This window comes from Accipiter gentilis, chromosome 30, assembly GCF_929443795.1.
Source record: "Accipiter gentilis chromosome 30, bAccGen1.1, whole genome shotgun sequence".
Lineage (NCBI taxonomy): Eukaryota > Metazoa > Chordata > Aves > Accipitriformes > Accipitridae > Astur > Astur gentilis.
This window is the reverse complement of record NC_064909.1, coordinates 8,563,697-8,578,969: the sequence shown is the minus strand read 5'-3', so window position 1 is coordinate 8,578,969 and position 15,273 is coordinate 8,563,697. Positions and strand designations below refer to the sequence as shown.

The following is a 15,273-nucleotide window of genomic DNA, read 5'->3' as shown; positions in this document are numbered from 1 at the left end:
TCTAAGTTTAGTCAAATGCACAAACTTTGTTTCCAGTTTTGTTTCTCAGCTGAGAACCTGTGAACAGTAACATAAGAATACCACAAGCAACCTCAAAAAATGGTCAAAGAGGTATTTGCTACCCAAAATTTTGGTTAGACTTCCTAAATTGAGCAAATGATGGGGTTTTTTGTGATGTTCCCTATTGTCTGCTGTAAGCCATAATGCCAGGTCATACTCTGAATACATTGCACAAGGGCATGCTTTGAGTTTAAAAGCAAGAGGCAGTTGAGAGGTCTGTATGCAGAAGGAAGGAATAGAAGCTTTGTTTTTAAAAAAACACAAGCAGTATACATGTAATTTTGGTGTAGCTGAATTTTGTATAGCTACTGATACTGTATACGCAATATCTGATATACAGTATCAGTAGAAAGTATCTGATACACAGTATCAGTAAGGAATATCCCGCAATAAAGTAGAAGTCTGTGCTTTTAAGAAGACCTACATTTCTGACCCAGAGGAGCAATGAGGACTGCAAGCATTTAACTTGAAATCAGTGACCACATGTGGTAAAAAAGGCTTGCCAGGATGTGATACTTAATTATGACTTCATCCTGCACAGCTCCCTTGAAAAAGGCTCAGCTGAGACATCTTGCCCAAAGCAGCTCCTACAGAGCACAGCCCAACCAAAGAGGAGACCAGTGTGCCAAAAATAACAATTAAAAAAAGTTTTCCCCTCAAATAATGAGGTATCCCTTATAATTCAGCCGTACAAAACCGGATTTGTCAAGTTCTAAATTGGGTTGCAGCAATATTTCATTACAGCATAAATCTTTCTTATACCCTAGTAAAGATGCCTAATAATTTAATATGCTGTAATTTATTTTTTTTTTAATCTGGAACTCGTCAAAAGTCGCCTGAAATAGGCATCTCTTTTACAGTCCATTTTCCACATAGGTATAGATTCCAAAATGTAACTGTTTCACATTCTTTGCATGGAAAAACGTTTGTGCAGTGCATTTACATGTAGACTAAGAAAGGTTGTAATTATCTCTCTTGGGTTTCTTAGGTAGGTCAGTGAACATCCTACAAAGGCTTCTGTATTACCTACCCCATGATATTCATTGAGCATCATTTTTTTTTTCTGAAAGCAGCAGAACTTCTTGAAAAGAATTACACCAACAAGTAAAAATTTCAGAAGAAAAAAGTGGGATTCGAGAGCCAGAACTTTGGGAACTTTTTTTTTTTTTAACTTTTTATTAAAAGTTTCACAGCCCTTTCTTTGCTGAAATGAACTACTACAGAAAATGCTGAATTACAACTGTCTCACGTACTACTATTTCAGTGGATAACTTGCACAGACTTCACATAAAAAAAATAAAGGGGAAGATATTTAAATGGATGGGGGAGGATGGAGATACTGCTAGTAGCTGTTGTTATTAAAATCTTTAATTCTCATTCCCTCCCAAATAATCAGGTCTGTAATAAAACAAACACCATTTCAAAGCAGTTACCGTGTCTGTATAAGCCACCACTGTAAAAAGTTAAGAATACAACCACATCAAGCACTACGGAATATATACATTTTTCCTCATGAAACAGATATGATGAAAATGGCTACATAAATTGAAGATTGCTCAAAGCTTGAAAAAAACAGTGATGTCATTATTTTCCTGCTGCTTCTGAGAAGTAAGCACAGTTTACATCCTCACTTCCTGCTGTCCCGGTTTACTTTTCTTAACCCAAGAAACACAGGACTGGCACTGCAGCACTTCAGTGCTGGGATCATCCGAGGAAGTTGGGATAAGTCCATTTTACTCAGCAATTCTCTTTTAACAGCAGTTCAACAAAACCTGCACTGCCAGGAGTTGAAATAAAAGGTGAACTGCCCTCTTATTTGCTATGTCTCTGTGAGCATGCATGCTATTTTTTTTCTTTACCCTGTTCAGCCAAGGGTCACACCAGCAGTATATGGAGAAGCTAATTCATGGTCCCTATCCTACAAAACCCTGCTAGGAGTAGGCCCCTGAAAGCATCTAAATCGAGTATTGCAGCCATTAAGACCTGTTTGACTAGTCTGCTTATCACATGATTGCACTCCCTGGAGTAGAGTCTTGATACAGGCTTAAGTCAAGATAGTGAGTGTCACAACCATTTCACAGCTTGCTGTCAGATCTTTGAGACAATTTTGAAGACAAAGGAAGAGAAAAATGTAGTGGGCTTTTTTTGTTTGGGGGTTTGGTTTGGGTTTGTTTTTTTTTTTAACTTCAAGTACTTTACACTGGGGCAAGGCTTTAGCAAAAATGTTATTTTAAGTAACTGACTGACTCACTTTTCCCTGAGATTAAATGATATCAAGCAATTCCTAAAGAGCCAAGCAATCTAAAAGCAGCTCCCTGCAAAAAAGCTGGGTTCATACCACCCAAGGAACTTCCTAACCCTGATTTTAGACAACATATAGCCAGCCCTGATGATCTCTTGGTTCCCACCCTAAAACAGCAGGAATTCTACTTTCCTCTTTACTTCATTCACCAAACCACTAAATTTTCTGTGCTCCAGACTCCCCTCAGGGGTGCTCAGCCTGGGGTGGCTGCAGGAAAGGGGAAGCTGTCTACAGGGCTTGGGTGGGCTTCTGAGAGGCTGCAGGGGGTGTCTGTATTTTGGGTTTTTGGAGTCAAATGCTCAGATTAAGACAGGTAACAGGAAACTCCTTAGTTAACCATTTCTCCCAGCATTTCTAGGAAACAAACTGTCTGAAAAAGATTTTTTTTTAATAAAAAAAAAACCAACAACAAAAACCAAGAACCCAGTTGTCTAAGATTAATGCCCAGCCAGTTTCCCCACAGTTTTTAAGAACTGGGTTGGCTTTTCCAGCCTAAGAGGAAGCGAGGCCAGACTCCGAGAGCCATTGGGCTGATACTGATCTGCAGAAACTCCATGGAGCTCAGTAAAATTATTCTGCATTTATTTATAGCTCCACCAATAAACGCTAAATCTAGTAAAAGTAGTTTTCAGATATTGAAACTGTAGTAGCTTTAAAATTACTTCTACCTGATTTCTGACTGGTGAATTGCTCAGATAAAGGAGGGACCTGTCTTAGTTCCTGTCTTTCTAAATTCACTTCCCCAGGCATGTCAGCTAATTCAGTGCATCTGCTACAATTAAAGTTTACTTTTGTTGTTCTACCCTGTACTTTGTATTTTACAACATCTGCAGTTGTATAGATACATGAAACGCACATTAGCATTTGTTTGTTTTTAAACAACTGGCACACAATATAAGTAATGTAAGTATCTGACCTGATCACGAATACTTCAAGGAAGGATTTTTATTCAGTTAGCATTCTTCTTTAAAACACACACATCCCAAAGAAAAACTACACAACACAAGAAAACACAAGACCTTCTCCCTGCAGTAGTATTCACTTGCTGAGAAAAATTAGTATTTCCCTTAACAGGAACATTTTTATAGCTGGGAAAACAACGCATAAAGAACTGGCTAAATTCACATGCTTGTACATTTATTAGTTAAAATATTTCTTCAAGGAAGTTTAACTAACAGAGTTATGTCTAACACACATAGTCACAATAAGTAGTGCTGTCCACAAAATACTACCAACAAAAATATTTATATAAACAGCAGAGGAAAGACATGGCAATGTTTATTACACAGGTGGATCATCTTGCCAATCAGACTCAGAGCTTTCACAGCATTACAATTAACAGTACAAATTTTTAATGATTACAGCCTTGGTTAGTCTTCGTACCCAGCAGAGTTTGCATCTACTTCCAATGCACTTAGTTGTGATTTTGAAATCAAAGTTCACCAATTAAATTATTAAAATCCTCAACATTCACCACTGCCCTCCCTTTCTTCAAATCACAACACCCACCCCCCCCCCCCCAAAAAAAAACCCAACCCATCTCCAACACCTCTTCCCAGAAATATGCTTTCTAGGTTTTCATATACAGAAGAGGCTGAAACTTGCCCCAGCTGATCTGCGCAACTTTGATGACTGCATTTTCAAAATAAAAGCCAGGAAATTAGTCACGGTAGAGCAGCATCTCTAGGGGACAGTTTGGGTGGCCACCAGCAAGATGTGCGTGGAAGGACGTGCAAGAGAGAGAGATTGGTATCGACCACTTCCTCCCTTCCGCCCAAAAAAATTAGAATAGGCAAGAGTCCTTCCTCACTTACTGTGCGCTCAACCCCAGGTACAGGAGAGGGCCAATGCTGGCGTTCGTGCACAACACAGAGAAGGGGCAAGACCAACAGATTTGGTGGGGAAAATCCTCAAAGCCACATGGGTTCACCAGTTTGGTTAAATGGTGATTTTTGAAGTGTCTCAGAGAGCAGTTTTTACAAAAATAAGACCACAAACCTGCAAGGAATGGGACCTCCAGAAGGACAGTCATTTCCAGTCACCAGCAGCTACATGGTACCTGTTTAGCTCAGGAAGGTCATCAGAACACCCACAACCATTAAAAAAATAAAAAAATAATTAAAAAAACCAAACAAAAAAAAACCCACAAAAAACACAAAACAGCCTAAAACACACTAACTCCCCCCCCTAAGGCAGACCCACAAAAAAAGGCTCCCCCCACCCCAAAAAGAAAGGGGGACATCACCATGCCCCAAATCACCATAGGAGGAAAAACTCACTAGGTGGAAGAGGCTATTTCTCTAGGAGCTGGCCCATGTCCCACCCCCAGCAAAAAGAATATGCAGAGAAATTTAAGTGTCTGACCAGACTGACCCTGCAGGCAGCGAGCAAAAGGCAGCACTCTTCCCAAAGAAATTTTAGAGGCTAAACCAATCGGCAGCTACCCCTTGCACAAACCTGAGCAGCTTCATTTTGGGTATGATCCAGAGCTAAACCAGAGCTGTTCAGCTCTAATCCAACAGATTTCACCTGTTGCACAAAGTACAAGACCCCTGTTCACCATGGCAGCTCAGCACACCTTGCAAGTCAGCTCTTCTCAAGGACAGCACCAAAACCAGTCAATGCCCAACAAAGATTTTTTTTTTTTTTTACCACTACCTGCAGGTCAACGTTGCAGGCAAGGAGAAAAGCGTCAAGTTTTCCTCCAGAGACCATTTGGCTTGTCCTAGCACCCTGCCAGACCCACCGAGCTTTCCAATATGACTATACCTTTGCAGATGGTGGGTTTTGGGCCCTGAAGGCTGCTGAGTCTCTGTGGCCAACAGGCCCCACGTCCTCCACCACGTGTCCCGCCAGCGAGAGCAGAGATGCTACCAACACCAGCATGGAAGGAAAACGAGGAGTGGTAGCAACCCAGGATCCAGCCCTGCCTGCTAAAAGATGAGCAGCTGAGCAGAGAAGTGGCTCTCACTGAGAGAGGACCCACTCCTAGCACGCCCTCAGAGCAGCGGCACACCACAGGATGCCATACACAGGGCCCAGCAGCCCTACCCTGGTGGAAATGTGTAATCCAAGCCGGCTTTTTTCCACATTTCCACATCACTCACACTGGGTGACAAAAGAACAAAAAGACCCCCTGGGAAAACGAGGGAAAACTGTGCAGAAAGGCCTCCTGCTAGACTGAGAACATGCCCACCACCAAGAGGAGGGGGAGAAATGGAAACCAATGGACTGAATCACAGGGCCTCAGAAGCTTAGTGGATGGCTGTTCTGCCAACGGAGACATAGTCAGGGAGTAACTTCCACAACAGCTCTGAGAGCTACAGGATGGCGAGAGGAGAAGACCCTCATTTCTCTGCAAGGGCATCACCCCTTCCTAAATGATCTCAGGCAGCCTCCACACCACTGCAGCACCCTGACCTTACAAATGCCTTCCAAAGGCCCCAGCCTAATGCTTTGGCCCACGTTACCTTGTCTCATTTGCCTCTTCCCACACCTCTCACTGGCCTCCCCTCCCTACCTTGTGGTGCTTTGCATGGGTCTGGGCACAGCAGCATTGCTCAACACCAAGAGGTGAGGGAACCAGCGTACCCCCTTCCCAACCAGAGCAAGCCCGGGAAGAGGAAGAAGTCGATGGTGATGATGGAGGAGCCCCAGGAGGGGCCCCAGGCAGAAGAGCTGAGCTGGGAAGCCAACCTCAGCTGGCAGCAATCGCAATTTGACCAAACCCAATTAACCCACCTGCAACCCCAGTTTCTGGTGGGCTCATGACTCCAGACTGTAAGGGCTTCCCAGGAAACTCCATTTTCCTGAATGATGCTCTTCTCCTTTATCCTCATTAACATCACTTGCTTATTTTTTCAAAGCAGGGAAGCTATCATTTCTGCTCAGAGCTGTATAACACAACTAAAGTCTTTGCTTTTTACACTGAGAAGCACCTTATGGAATAGATTTTAGTTGCCTTTCCTTAGAAAAATACACATTGTTTTCAAGCTTTAAGGGTCTCCCTTTAGCATCTCTACTTTCCAAGCACTAGTATGAATTTTCCACAGATTTTTAACCACACAGTAATTACACAGGCTAGATCGCTTTCTCTGAAACTTCAGATGTTAATTAACAGTGAAACAGCCACGTTAATAGTTTGCTTTTTTTTAAGCTTGCTGGGATCATTACTTTAATCCAAATTCATACTGCCAAGAAAAGAGGAAAATGTATGCAAGCAATGACAGCAATAAGTAAGCTAGAACTAGGCTGTGGATTAGTAAGAAAAGGAAAAATTGATGGATGAATTATATGGGAATGATGGATTGGGTTATTGAGTTGTATGCATGCATATGACTGTGTGACAGGGTGCGTATTTATACCACACACACAAATGTTTGGCAAGTTGGAGTTCCTCTTGTGCCTTCTGTCATGTCCATTTATGTAGACTGCTCCCACGGCTCCTACCAAGAGCCATGCTCTCCAACAGTCTGCACTATCTCCTGGAGATGGAAAAGCCTGGTTTTGTCCCAAATAAGAGTTCACCTTTTTTTTTCCTGGGCATTTTTGGAAGCAAATAAAAGGCATTTCCATTAGAAACAATGCTCATCATCCCAGGATAAAAGATGATACAACACAAAACCATACAATGCCATTTGTATTCAAAACTCAGCAGCTTCAAGATCAATCTTCTTCAGCTATTAAAACAAGTTAAAAAGATGGTGGGGGGGAGGTGAAGCTTACACTTCAGATACACTGCTGCTGATATTTGAGAGATTTAATACAGATACTATCCCATAAACTCTTCAGCATCACATTTATGAGCAGAGGGACACATTTATTTCTGTGGATAGAAAACACGGAGTAGATGACCATCACATCACTGGTGAAAACTGCTATGTCATAAAATAACCCACAGCCACTGAATTTATAAGTTGCTCTAATGAAGTAGCATGTGCCAAGCCAGGCAATCCTGATGAATTACATTAGAAGCCTACAGACTTCCCAGAAATAATGAATTTGCTCAGAGCTGCATCTGCACAAAGACACACATACACTCACACTTCTGAAGGAAAATAAATTCTGACTTCTTACATCCACATATTTTCACTTGCGCATAAACCTGTAAGATTATTAACTATAATAAAGCTCAAAAATGGATGCTAAAATGGTGTTTGAGGGCAGCATCAGACACTCCAAAAACATACATAAGCTGAAATCCAGTGCACTATATAAAGGCAAGTTTCAACTAGAAAGCTTTACTGTGATTTGTGGTACTTTAAAAGCACTCTTGTAACAATTTTAATAGTTTAAAATATTGGAGCTTAGTCCCAAAGAGATGTAGCTAGCACTAAACTGCCATTTTAATGGAATTTTTGCACCCTCTCTCCATGCTCTACTTTATAAATAAGCCTCTAGACTTCTTATTGATTTTTTTAACATGATAGATTGAGCCTCTCTGGCAGAGAGAGCCAAAGAACAGCACATGAAAAATTACAGGTTCACAGTTTGTGAAAGGGACAACAATAACAAAACCCCCAAGGGAAAACAATTGTAATATAATGCATATATGCCCATGTTCATTGCTTTTCAGATCTGCACTCAGTGTGTGTGTGCGCGTGTATACGTATCTCAAGACCTCTTTATTAAATCGACTGTCAGAAACAATTAAAAGAATATCATACACAGTTATATCACGTGCTATACATATTTTTCAGTTACAAAGCATAAACTTCAGTGTCTGACTTGAGTAGCACTTGCTCTGAAGTGGTATAGGACATGCCATCAAAACTATCTCAAAGAAGTTTTGTAGTAGTTCAAGGTCTAGGTTCTGGAGATGCAGAAGTAAAAACATTCAAGAAAGTTTTTTTATGGTGTATATATAGCAAGAGCTAGCATAAATTCATACAGTTAGCCAGTCCTGTGCCAGACAGCTCATGAGGATACTGTCCTGCTGACCCAAATTCTGTAACCAGCTCTGCCCGTGTGACCATCACCAAGTATATTTGTGGTCAAGCTGTGAGATCACTACTCCTCCTGCAACCCACCTCAGAAACATACTATAGAAACATACAGTGGCAGAATAAAAACTTACTAGCCATGTGCATGGATGCAAGTGGATTCATAACCCACCCACATGAAAAAGACACTGTTAGTTTTCTGACAGAGAGAGGGACCTACTTTGGTCACGTGATCCAGTTTTCAGTTAGGAACATTTTGCAAGGGATATGCAGAACAGCTGATACCACACGTTACTTTCTAACACATAGAAGAACATGAAGGAGAACAAAAAAAAAAAAAAAAAAGGAAACACAACACAATGCTGGCAGCAAAACCTAAACTTAGTAAGTACAATCACAGATATTTAGCAATCTCTTGTCTTTATCCAATTTGGTTTGTCTCTCCTTACTGCAATGTACTTTTTTAGATCTGGATCTGTTCACTATATATGTGACTAGATTAAAAAGATTCCTTGAACACATGACTGTACAGTAGCATTTGAATTCTTTGCAGGATCTTGCAAACTCCCATGTGCTTAATTTTAGAAACAAGGACAACAAAAAAAATTCAAAAACCTGACAACAACGTCTGCCATTTCCATATGTGCTCTATATTTTACTAGTTCTTTACCAGAAATGAAAAAAAGGGAAAAAAAAAACCCAAACCACACAAAAAGAATGTTAGGGGCATTATGTCTTCCCTGACACTTTGAAATACAAGAAACTTCTGAATTGTCAGTCTCCTAGAAATCTGTTACACCTGGCTATAAGCTCCCCAACTGATATGCAGAAGGAATGGCAATTCAGAGAGCTATCTGTGGGGATGTGAGGATGATGTGACAGGAGTATCAGGGATACTGGGGGACTGGCCATGCAATGCCCCAAAATGATTTTCAGTGGACACAGCTGCATCGTTCCAAGTCCAGAACAACTACAAGTCTCCTCACATCTTCCTCTCAGCGGTTGTTCTTCAGATGACAGAAGGAGATGCGAGATCAACAATTACTACCACAGTAGTAACCAGTGGGGACCTAATACACGTGCATGCAGTGCAATGGCAACCAGTAATACAACCCAAACAGCTCAGGATGCTCAACAAACATACAGGGTAAGGGGGGTTCAAAGAGTGGGAGACTACCAAACTAGAGATTTCATGTCACATCTCCAACCAGCCAAAACCACCTAAGTCACCAAGCAGGGGTGCAACGCATATCCAATACAGTTCCTGTGGGCTGGTGCACAAATCAGAAGGGACTGTGCTTTTTCCTCGATTCAGCCAAACCAGATATACAGAACCAAAACCAGACCTCCTGACTTGTTCTTGAAGGTCACACCTCTGCAGGTGAACTGTGGAGCTGAACGACCAGTACTGCTACCAAGCATGCTGTTGCTCTGTGAGGAACAAGACCTTCAGAGGCTAGTGGTTTCAACCTGGCCTTTTTGCTGGTGCTAAACTCACACAATTCTTTATCCCCATTAAGCATCTGATTTTTAAATACTGCTCCGCCTCGGCTCGCAGGCACCTGCTACTGACAATTATCAGAGAACATATGTAAGAAAAAAGAATAGCATATGGCTACACAAATAACTACAGCGATGAAGTGCTCCTTGCAGGCTCTAAAACGGACAAGTAATTTCACCAGAGTTTTCCAATGGGCCACCTCCACAGCGTGTGCGAGCACCTACCACTCAAACACATGCACATGGGGTAATACCGACATGTGCCCTCCCAGGGCATCCCTCAGCTCTTCCCCCCCCATCCCCTTTTGAACTGCTACAGAAGAAGAGCTGGGCCAGAAGAGACATTAAAAAAAAATAATAATACAAAGTGTGTGAATGGATACCCATAGCTTTTGCATGCTAAGAGCCCAGCCCAAAGCTGGTCCTGCAAGCCTTCCCATTAAAGGCACCCAGAGGCCTCCTCACTTTCCTCCCAGAGCAGAGCATCACTGACGAGAGGCAGGAGGAGAAGGGAAATCTCTCAACATCCATTTTGGCGATAGGTGGGTCTGTTTCACTGTATTTTTTTTAAAGTAATTGGGATCAGTCCCTTTCTCACTGCCTCAGACCTCCCAAAATAGTAAAGACTTAAAAAAAAAAAATAAAAATCTGCATATAGGACATTAGGACATTATGGCTGGAAATTTAGCAACAGGAGAGTCAGGACAATTGTTATCCTTTTGCTTTGTCTCTGTGCACATTTGGTATACCCCCATCACAGTACCAAGTCTGCTACATTCAAATGCATAAATTCAACATCACATTTCCCCCTTTTCTCTTCTTAATGTATTTTTCCTCTGGGAAGTGACTTACTTTAAAAATTGCTTTATGATTAAAAAAAAGCAGCAATCAACTTTTCGAAATGTCAACTTTAATGTGATTTCTGTTTCCCTCCTCCCAGCTCCTCAGGCTCTCACAGGAAACCCCCATGCCTCTATTTCACACTTTGCCACAGTTGCAGCCCTAGCATCAACCCCAGAAGGGCAGCCCCCAAAACCTTGGTGTTTCTGGTAGAGATGAGGCGCACTCTATTCCCTGCCACGGAGCTCAGCCTTTTATGGGACATTCAGGCACAGCCTAAGAGCTTTAGTTCAAAAAACCTACTCAATCTCAGAAGGGCAGGAGGTTTTAACCTGCAGGGCTGAGGGGACATACCTGTGCGACGACGTGCCACAGCAAACTCCAGACCTGGTCACCAGATCTGCCAAAAGGCAACACGCCATACCCTTGCTTGCTTACGCTGCACCAGCGATCCCGGGAACAACATGGTGTTAGCGGGTCACCCAGTCCAGTTGCACGCCTAGCAATGAAATAAGTTATGTTCCCACTGATTTCTAAAGGCTTTAGGCCAGGTCTTCTTCATTGTACAAAATTCAGAGCATTTATGACGAAGTTGTCAATGTGCCACGGTCGGCAAGGGAAGACTTACAGCACAGAGCTAATAACCCAACAGGGAGGAGAAAAACCTCTGAATTTAGCATAGCTGACATAAGCTGTGATGTCATTTCCACACAAAGGCTAGTGAAAAAAAAAACACCAAAACCCACAACATCTTTTTTTTCAGGTCCAAGATACAGAGATATGTAAATCGCTTGGCCTCCATTTCAAATAAACAGTGTGAGATAACCCAAAAACTTAATAACACTTTCAGCATTCATTCCTTGCTCTTCAGAGGACTCAAAGCCTATGACAGGATCAGATCGCTGGGAGAGCAGCGAGCCAAACCACTTGTACAGGCACGCAGCCTCAGCGCCATCCCACCCAGCAGTGCCAGCAGAGTCTGGTTCTCACTCTTCAACAAGATGTTTGGGTTGGTTTTTTTTATTTTGGAGGAAGTAATTTTAAACAAACTATAAAAAAAAAAACCAAAACCTTGCTGTAACAACTCTAAAGGATTTTTGGTATGATTATGGCTGAAATTAATAATTCTCTAAGGACTGACTAAACAAGCTAAGCAAAACAGGTGAAGATCAGAGAGAAAGGGCATCTAAGAATTATGAAAGATGCCCAGCTAAATTAACAAAAAAATAAACTTCAGCCAAACAGGGAAGAAACCACTGAAAGAAAGTCTGAAAGTACAAAAAAAACCCCAAATTACTGAATTTGGGTAATTAAAAAAAGGCTGCAGAATAATTTTACCATTTTTAAAAAAAATTTTTTTTTTAAATGAACCCCACACACACACACTTTCCCCCCCAAATAACTCCTTAATACAAACTTTGCTTTAAGTGCTATGCATACCTATTATGCCAGCAAATAATTTTAGAACTTGAGAACATTTATGAGAAAATTCAACCTGGAGGGTAATTTTCCTGAAGTTTCTGCTTGGCAAATGAAAATAGTGTTTTCAACAGATGAATATCCTTCCCTGTAATTGTTATTCTGTTACCATCATGTAAATTGGTGTTTTACACAAATGCAGCTTGAAACCTACCTAATGAAAAAAAAAAAAAACCAACGAAAAATCAAACCAACCTGTACAGGACAGGGCAGAACAGCATTAATAACGTGTAAGCACAGGCTTCTAAATAATAAAAAAAAAGTTGTTGCATAATTTATTCACTTTCCTACTAGTTTCACAGATTAAGATAGCAGCACCATGAGATAACTACAAGATTTCTTTTGCCCTTAGCTCAGTAATTTACAAGTCTTCAGGTTTCATTGGGTTTTGTTGCTGTTCAGTGGGAAAATACTGTGGAAATAACGCTTACCTGCATTCCCAGTCTACAAAGCTTGCTAACTGCAGCTTGATAGAGGCACATGCCCACCAAGCACCATAAAGAAAGATTTACAGTAAGTGGTGACTAATCTTTACAGCATATACTGTACATGTATCACTGAGTCAGCTTGAAAGTTCCTTCATTCACTCGAACACCGCTTCTTCCCTTCTCCTTTCTCTCTGATCTGCAGGCAGATCTGAAATCTGCCTTCCCTTCATTCAAGGAGAGCTTCTTATTGCCTTAATAGGCAATAGGTGCAGGTACAAAAAGTTACTGCTATTGTACAGGATTGAGCTAAAAAACACGGAGTTGCCTACACAGCAGCATAAACCCAAACAACCACCCAAAAAAAAAAAAAAAAAAAAAGCCCTACATTTTCTTTCAGCAAGAAACTTCTGTGTATGCAAGGAAGGAGCCCTGCAGGAAAGGACTCTCTAGGGGGCATAAACTGACCCTGCTACTGGAAAAACTTCCCAGCTCCAACATTTGGCAATCTGATCACACAAAGCCTGTGAGAAATGCCCAGTTTAAGCGATCTGGTTTACTGGTAACAAAAGCAGTAGCAGAACAACACAGGCAGCTGGAATGGCCACATATGACTTTGCATTTGCTTAAGCCCAAAATAAGATGCCTCGCTCTTTTGTTCTCTTTTTTCATTTCTTGCAATTTACATAATTAGCAGTACAGATTTTCCAGAAATAACCTGAAAGTAAAAGTTCTACCTGAAAAAAAAAGCAAGCTGTTAAGGATAGTGTGGGGCTCAAATGTAAGGATTTTCTTTACATAATTGAAGCCTATCATCCACTTTGTAATTACAATTCTTCAACTAGAAGAATACAATTATTAGAGAGTAAAACAATTACACCAAAAAGCTGCATTCATATACAGACCCAACCTTGCACCTTCTTTCAAGCAGTCACACAGGTAGTTCAACTGACTACGATATGAGCAGGCTTTGCTACCTACAGATGACTAAAAATTGAAAAATTTGGCCCAATACTGAGCACACTTAATCCAACGGAAGCCCTTCCATCAACCAGCTTTATGTAGTAATCTATGTGCCACTGCCACAATGTCTGCGCTGCAACCTTATTACTTTTGGACCATCGCCTACTGGCTGAGAGCTAGTCTTTAAAACCAGATGAGCCCATGTTATTTTAATGAACCCTTACTTTAACTAACGATCAAGTAGTTAGCCAAGGGATCATATGCTGACAGACTTCCAGCATGAAAGTATTGCTCCTTTCATAAATTATTGTAATTCTATGGTATTAGTCTATCATTTATATATGTGCAACATCCAGATTAAAATTTCTTCTGAAAGTTGGAAATTGTCAAAATAAAAGTCTGCTAGGACCTTATTTTATCATCCCCGCTTATGTTAAGCGGCACCTTACTATGCAGGCAGCCACATTTGGCTTAACTTATGTTCTTTTCATTAACAAAACAGCACAAAACCCAATGTCTTTTTTCTGTGCACCTCCCTTTTCAGGCATATTATTTCTTTAAATCTAAAGCTGTTTTTAACTTCAAAGACTAATTTTTTACTACAAGCAAAATGAAGGGTAAAATTCATCCTCTGCAATGCATCTTTGGTTTTCGAGCATATAGACGGTGAAGGCTTTTTTTGTTTTACCTGCAAGGCATATTCTCTTATTCATGATTTTTCACTATAATAGAACTTTAATACTTTTCTAAAGTTGCTGCATTATGAACCAGCTCTTTCAAAATTTCATAGTCCTAAGAAAACCACTGTTCCTCACTTCAGAAAAATTTTGCTTCTCACTTTCTACTTCTGTCGCACACATGCAGGCAGCAGCAATACTTTTTCATCATGATCCATGCAGCTCAGATACCAATTTACTGAACTCTGACAGCATAAAACAAGCTTATCTGATGAAAAAATATAGAGAATTACTGTTCATCACCACAGCTGAGAAGCCTCTTCCAGTTTTGGAAACACACAGCATCAATGGAAAAAAGAGGGAAAAGCTGCCTGCCTGTGCTTCTGCAAACATTTTGGCTTAGAGGGATTATTACCACCTTAAATGGAGATATGTCCCTACCATACTGAGAAATATGTGTTTAATGTAGTTATGAATATGAATCTCACTTTTCCAGACGTAAATTGTCTGCTAATTTAGAAACCTCCCTCCACTCACCCCACACTGTACCTGATGCTTTGCCATGCAGGCTTATTGAAACACATGGGGATGGTTCGCAGGGCATTCCTGTGGATGAGGACTGAAAGCACACAAGTGCTTCACTGCTTGTGTTCAGAGACACCCACTAACAACAGGTTCCTACAACCTGTCCTACCTCGGCGTGATCAGGAGGGTGAAAGTCCTTCCGCACAGAGGCAAGAATGCCATTTCTGACACTCAAATGCCTACAGAAAAGACTGCATCCTGTCCCGCTTGGCATGCTACTGCTCGCAGCAATTGTGTTGCCAAAGAAAGTTAGAACTTCAAACAGCTTTACTCAGTCCTTTTATATAAAGTATCCTGGTTCAGCATCTCACCACTAAAGCACGTCAATCTCTGAGATGGTTTTCTGCCCTATTTTTGCCAGGAACTCATTAGAATATCACTGCAAGTACTTGTTTATTATCATTGCTGTGATGCTGAATTCACGTTTTTACACTGATCAATAAAAACTAAATCAACACGCTACACACCCAGCCCACACATGAAGAAAATTCATTTAACGA

General features: G+C 41.0%; 1 protein-coding gene across 7 annotated transcripts in view; it reads right to left on the bottom strand.

The window, feature by feature from the left end:
* TRERF1 (transcriptional regulating factor 1) overlaps positions 1-15,273 on the bottom strand; it is a 102,094-nt gene that overhangs the window by 78,695 nt on the left and 8,126 nt on the right. The window contains exon 1 of one of the 7 annotated variants that reach the window (XM_049833982.1): positions 4,361-4,380. The exons of the other annotated variants lie outside the window; for them this stretch is intronic. The gene's annotated coding sequence lies outside the window, so the exon portion shown is untranslated. Of the gene's footprint in view, positions 1-4,360; positions 4,381-15,273 lie in introns of those variants that run through there. 7 annotated transcript variants of the gene reach the window in all.